Raw genomic sequence first — 7,516 nt, 5'->3', positions numbered from 1 at the left:
CCATAACAGGTTAGGGAACCAGATTAGTATACAGGGTATACACCACTAAATTATGGGGGACTTTGGCAAACTCCAAACGGCTGTGACTAAAATAAAGTTTCCTTTTAAAAGGAAAGGCTTGCACAGTTGTGCCTTCATCCCAACATATTTAGTTGTTTTTATTTTTGTAAAAACGAATATTTTTGTCAAAACGATTTGAAATCTATTCTCTATTGTATAAAACTAATAAAGAAAATAATCAATCGTAAAAATACTAACGTGGAGATCTATCTATCATACTGAAAGGAAACAAGTGTGCACATTTCATTTCCACTTTTTTCGCAGAGAAATCATTCGTTTTGGCAGTATATAGCAGCTTTATAGACAAGTAAATGCGCTAAAATACTTCGTTACGTGGTACCAATTAATAAGCATGTTCACAGATACGATGCGCTATCTATAGATCATCACGTGGTAAGGTTAATGATATGCATGGGCTATTTTTAGATTACCTCACCAAGTTCAGTAGATCTAAATATAAAAGAAACTAACTTTTGCGTCTTGAAAAAGAATTGAAACGGAACAATTTCGTTTATAATTTATTACGGTTTAAATCAATAAATCAAGTAAAAATACGAATCCTATTTATATAAACAAACTGGGATTACCGAAGTAACTAAAATAGCTTAGATTTCCGTAATATTACTTCTTCTGATTCCGCAGTATGACGGAATCGCCCGAATTGTCACGATTGCAATCGGAACTACATCGGCTATTATCATTAATCCGAAGAGTGACGGAAAAGGCCGAAAAGTTGCGATTGGCACGATTGCAGCTGGTTTCCCGTTCAATCATGCACTTACAAATGTAAGCAGAAAACCACCTAACCGGAACAAGTTTTCCAAATGAAATGGCTTGCAGCCGTGGCTGCAAGCCAAAAAGGATTGGAGCACCACACTAAATACCGTATTCCGGTATATACCGGACAAGGCGCTTGAATGATAAAATGCTAAAATCTTGTCTTTTTACCCAACGGAATGAACTTTAACAGGTCTAATTCATCTTTTGACACCGAATCAAGTACGATAATCAAGGAAAAATGTAAAATTCGGCGAAAAAAACGATATTTGTCTATTTTGTGATCATGATTTCTGCAAGCGTCTAGAGGTACTGCTCCAATCCTGTATTGAGCTAAATCCACTCCAAACTCCTTACAGTGATTACCTCCCTTTGCAGATTTGTAAAGGGTTCAAGATGACGAAAAATAAACTGTTTAGAAATTTAAATGCAGTATATTTTTGTTAAATTAGCATGTCCCTACCCGTATTGCAAACAGGACGTTTCGGCCCAAACCAAATCGGCCCCTGTGCAAAAATCGACCCCTAGACGTTTCGGCCATTTTCCGCGAGACGTTTCGGCCCTTTTTTAATTACATTTAAAAAGGAATTTTTATACTTAAAATCGTTAAAGATGTATTATATTGATTGATTGATGGCACACAAACAATATTTATTTTATATTTAGGTATGTGTTTTTTTTTTCAAGGTGTAACAAATTAATCATAAAAAAATTATGGCTTTACTCGTAATTACTACTTATTTAATAGTTGTTGATTATAAATCTTTGTTTCATATGTATTGTTCTTTGATTTGCTTTTTAAATGTTCAAGTTTTTTTTTTTAAAAAATGCGTGTTGATAATAAGCAGATGAAAATCTTTTTCTGTGTTTGTGTATACTATGTTTTGTTTAATAAAGTTTATGTTCTGTTCTATTTGTTTTGATCACTACTATTTTAAAAGCCTCATTCAATTACAAAATCATCATCATCATCATCATCATCTTCAGTAATCGCCTCACTCTTCATAGAGCATAATCGCGATGAAACTAAAACTATGTACATGCGCAGCAATTGGTTTCCTCTTTACAGTTAAAAATTGACTATTTACATCTTTTAAAATCTGGTAAAAACTGGCAATGTGTCTAGTTGGTGGTTGTGTGTTTTGTCAGCGCCGACTTGAACCCCTCCAAGGTTGGTTTCTCAACAACTTGTATGGGTAGGCGATTCCAGAGGATGATGGTGGCCGGAAAGAAGCTGTTTTGGTACACAGATTTCTTACAAGTGAGCTGGCTGAGTTGTTGTTGGTTGCCTCTTGATGTTCTTGCATTACGTAGCGGGGGATCTGGTGTGACATCTACAAGGTCATGTTTGATCTTGTAGAGCATGGTGACTCTTGCCATGTCCCTTCTCTTCTGTAGAGTGGTCCAGTGTAGTGAGTTTACCATCTCTGTGACACTGCTCTGGCGTGAGTAGACGTTCTTGACAAACCGTGCTGCTCTTCTTTGTACCATCTCTAGTTGGTTGATGTGGCTGTCAGCAGCAGGTGACGATACAGAGGAGGCATACTCAACGCTTGGCCGTACGTAGGTGTTGTAGGCTTTGGCTTTGGCATCTGGTGGGCTTGACCGGATATTTCGGCGCAGGAAAGCTAGGGTTGAGTTGGCTTTTTTCGTTATGTTGTCGATGTGGCATTTCCAAGATAGGTCTGGTGTGATGGTGACTCCAAGATACTTGGCCTGGTTGGTTACGTTGAGGGTTGTCTGATGTATCTGATATGGAAAGATAATGGGGTTCCTCTTGGTGGTAATTCGGATGACCTCACATTTGGCAGCATTGAACTCCATTTGCCATTCCTTCTCCCAGACTTGGAGATTGTCAAGGTCGTCTTGTAGGGCACGGGCATCATCCTGGCTCTTGATCGTCCTATCGAGGAGACAGTCATCAGCAAACATGCCAGTCCTCGACTTTACCCTAGAGGTAAATATAAATTTATCATTTCTATAAATGAAATTTATGTGTATATTTAAAAGGAAATCAAATAAAAAACAATTAAAGAATATATAGAATTCTATATCTATCAATGAAATTTTCAGTGTCAGTTATAGTTTTTCAATGTAAATCAATGATAATATCCAGGGTATTCACTGATGATTGAACATGAATATGATTGAACACAGAAGGGGTGCTTGAAATACCAAATGACACCTTTAAAACAGAAAAATGAACGATATTTTAACCGACTTTTCCTCTCATAGACCTTGTCTAATTTCACATACCTTTTTTTATTTAATATTATAAGTATGTCACGGTTCAGAACTGTTCACTATTTACGGTAGCCCAACAAATTGTGCGCTTTAGGGCTTTTTTATATAGACGATGGTCGCCCTTCGCAGACATCTATGAAATATCAGATTATAAAATCGGTCTGTCTTGTCGTCGAAATATTGAGACTATATTTAGGGGAGAAATTGTGTACGCTGCCGGATAGCTCTGTCAGTAGAGCCATGGTAAATTATTCCGAGTTTCCCGGGTTCGAGTCCCGATCAGGCTGCACATTTTCTCCCCTATGACATTTGGCGCCCATTTAACTTGGGGCTGGGCTGAATATGGCTCAGAGTTTTATTCACAATGCTCAGTGTAACTCTGCGAAATTCGAAGACGAATTTCAATATATGTGACGGTTTAGAACTGTTCACAGACACTTGGGTTTTTTTATATTATTATAGTTGTTGAAATATGATTTTTTTTCAAAACGGCATATATTAAGATTTTTTGATATATATGATCAGTACATGTCCTGGGATTGACAAATATGCATTTTATTTGGATTTTAAAGGCGTTTTGAGCTCCAAACCCCAAGTGTCTGTGGAACTGTTCACTTTTAAGGATTTTATTTGGAATTTAAATCCGTTTTTAGCTCCACATTTCAAGTGCCTGTGGAAAGTCCACCCGTGACCCGAAAAGCCGAAATAAATCAAACAGTCACAATCGTGGTAAATGCAAAATGTACTAAAGTTCCACGATTTTGGGAATTATTCCTTAACTGTCGCTTATGACAACAATTTAAAATAATTTATATTGTGGTGAGTATTTTCATTAAATTAACCTTGGAAATACAGGATCCTGTGCTTGGACATGACTGCATTGATTTAATAAAAATACGGGCAGTGGCCATATGTCGCGAAAACTAATTACATCAAAAAATTAGCATTTCCGGTATACAGGTAGACTGGTCCCCTGCGCACTTCAAAAAATCTTGGATGAGAACCATAACAGGTTAGGGAACCAGATTAGTATACAGGGTATACACCACTAAATTATGGGGGACTTTGGCAAACTCCAAACGGCTGTGACTAAAATAAAGTTTCCTTTTAAAAGGAAAGGCTTGCACAGTTGTGCCTTCATCCCAACATATTTAGTTGTTTTTATTTTTGTAAAAACGAATATTTTTGTCAAAACGATTTGAAATCTATTCTCTATTGTATAAAACTAATAAAGAAAATAATCGATCGTAAAAATACTAGTTAACGTGGAGATCTATCTATCATACTGAAAGGAAACAAGTGTGCACATTTCATTTCCACTTTTTTCGCAGAGAAATCATTCGTTTTGGCAGTATATAGCAGCTTTACAGACAAGTAAATGCGCTAAAATACTTCGTTACGTGGTACCAATTAATAAGCATGTTCACAGATACGATGCGCTATCTATAGATCATCACGTGGTAAGGTTAATGATATGCATGGGCTATTTTTAGATTACCTCACCAAGTTCAGTAGATCTAAATATAAAAGAAACTAACTTTTGCGTCTTGAAAAAGAATTGAAACGGAACAATTTCGTTTATAATTTATTACGGTTTAAATCAATAAATCAAGTAAAAATACGAATCCTATTTATATAAACAAACTGGGATTACCGAAGTAACTAAAATAGCTTAGATTTCCGTAATATTACTTCGTCTGATTCCGCAGTATGACGGAATCGCCCGAATTGTCACGATTGCAATCGGAACTACATCGGCTATTATCATTAATCCGAAGAGTGACGGAAAAGGCCGAAAAGTTGCGATTGGCACGATTGCAGCTGGTTTCCCGTTCAATCATGCACTTACAAATGTAAGCAGAAAACCACCTAACCGGAACAAGTTTTCCAAATGAAATGGCTTGCAGCCGTGGCTGCAAGCCAAAAAGGATTGGAGCACCACACTATATACCGTATTCCGGTATATACCGGACAAGGCGCTTGAATGATAATATGCTAAAATCTTGTCTTTTTACCCAACGGAATGAACTTTAACAGGTCTAATTCATCTTATCACACCGAATTAAGTACGATAATAAAGGAAAAATGTAAAAATCGGCGAAAAAAACGATATTTGTCTATTTTGTGATCATGATTTCTGCAAGCGTCTAGAGGTACTGCTCCAATCCTGTATTGAGCTAAATCCACTCCAAACTCCTCACAGTGATTACCTCCCTTTGCAGATTTGTAAAGGGTTCAAGATGACGAAAAATAATCTGTTTAGAAATTTAAATGCAGTATATTTTTGTTAAATTAGCATGTCCCTACCCGTATTGCAAACAGGACGTTTCGGCCCCAAACCAAATCGGCCCCTGTGCAAATATCGACCCCTAGACGTTTCGGCCATTTTCCGCGAGACGTTTCGGCCCTTTTTTAATTACATTTAAAAAGGAATTTTTATACTTAAAATCGTTAAAAATGTATTATATTGATTGATTGATGGCACACAAACAATATTTATTTTATATTTAGGTATGTGTTTTTTTTTCAAGGTGTAACAAATTAATCATAAAAAATTTATGGCTTTACTCGTAATTACTACTTATTTAATAGTTGTTGATTATAAATCTTTGTTTCATATGTATTGTTCTTTGATTTGCTTTTAAAATGTTCAAGTTTTTTTTTTTTTTTTTTTTTTGCTTGTTGATAATAAGCAGATGAAAATCTTTTTCTGTGTTTGTGGTGTTTGTGTATACTATGTTTTGTTTAATAAAGTTTATGTTCTGTTCTATTTGTTTTGATCACTACTATTTCAAAAGCCTCATTCAATTACAAAATCATCATCATCATCTTCAGTAATCGCCTCACTCTTCATAGAGCATAATCGCGATGAAACTAAAACTATGTACATGCGCAGCAATTGGTTTCCTCTTTACAGTTAAAAATTGACTATTTACATCTTTTAAAATCTGGTAAAAACTGGCAATGTGTCTAGTTGGTGGTTGTGTGTTTTGTCAGCGCCGACTTGAACCCCTCCAAGGTTGGTTTCTCAACAACTTGTATGGGTAGGCGATTCCAGAGGATGATGGTGGCCGGAAAGAAGCTGTTTTGGTACACAGATTTCTTACAAGTGAGCTGGCTGAGTTGTTGTTGGTTGCCTCTTGATGTTCTTGCATTACGTAGCGGGGGATCTGGTGTGACATCTACAAGGTCATGCTTGATCTTGTAGAGCATGGTGACTCTTGCCATGTCCCTTCTCTTCTGTAGAGTGGTCCAGTGTAGTGAGTTTACCATCTCTGTGACACTGCTCTGGCGTGAGTAGACGTTCTTGACAAACCGTGCTGCTCTTCTTTGTACCATCTCTAGTTGGTTGATGTGGCTGTCAGCAGCAGGTGACCATACAGAGGAGGCATACTCAACGCTTGGCCGTACGTAGGTGTTGTAGGCTTTGGCTTTGGCATCTGGTGGGCTTGACCGGATATTCCGGCGCAGGAAAGCTAGGGTTGAGTTGGCTTTTTTCGTTATGTTGTCGATGTGGCATTTCCAAGATAGGTCTGGTGTGATGGTGACTCCAAGATACTTGGCCTGGTTGGTTACGTTGAGGGTTGTCTGATGTATCTGATATGGAAAGATAATGGGTTTCCTCTTGGTGGTAATTCGGATGACCTCCCATTTGGCAGCATTGAACTCCATTTGCCATTCCTTCTCCCAGACTTGGAGACTGTCAAGGTCGTCTTGTAGGGCACGGGCATCATCCTGGCTCTTGATCGTCCTATCGAGGAGACAGTCATCAGCAAACATGCCAGTCCTCGACTTTACCCTAGAGGGTAGGTCGTTGATGAAAGCGAGGAAGAGCAGAGGACCTAAGACGCTGCCCTGGGGCACTCCGGAGGTGACAGGGGATGTGTGGGAGTGTGAGCCTTCCAGGACCACACGCTGCGTTCTGCCAAAGAGGAATCCTTGGACCCATTTTATTGTGTTGCCTCTGACCCCATAATTGTCTAGTTTCATCAGCAGTCGTGTGTGTGAGACCTTATCGAATGCTTTGCTGAAATCGAGCAGGATAGCATCTTTTTGTTCATTTTTGTCAAGTCTTTTGACAAGGTTGTTCACAGTGGTGAGTAGCTGTGATTCACAGGAGCGACGGCGTCGGAAGCCATGCTGGGAGTCAGACAGTATGTTGTTGTTGTCGAAAAGAGCCATGATGTTGCTAAAAATGATATGTTCCAGGATCTTACAAGAGATTGATGTGAGAGAGATAGGTCTGTAGTTGGATGGTGTAGATCTGTTTCCTTTCTTGGAGATTGGGGAGACATCAGCTGTTTTCCAGTCAGCTGGGAGTGTACCACTATCTAGAGAAAGCTGGTAGATTCTGGTCATGCCTGGGGCCAGTTCCTTGGCACAGAGTTTGAGGAGCCTGGTGGGAACTTTATCTGGGCCTGCAGCTTTGTGTGGT

The sequence above is a fragment of the Ruditapes philippinarum genome, unplaced genomic scaffold, assembly GCF_026571515.1.
Source record: "Ruditapes philippinarum isolate M1 unplaced genomic scaffold, ASM2657151v2 ctg515_1_1_1_1, whole genome shotgun sequence".
In the NCBI taxonomy this organism is placed as follows: domain Eukaryota; kingdom Metazoa; phylum Mollusca; class Bivalvia; order Venerida; family Veneridae; genus Ruditapes; species Ruditapes philippinarum.
Note: the sequence above shows the minus strand (reverse complement) of the source record.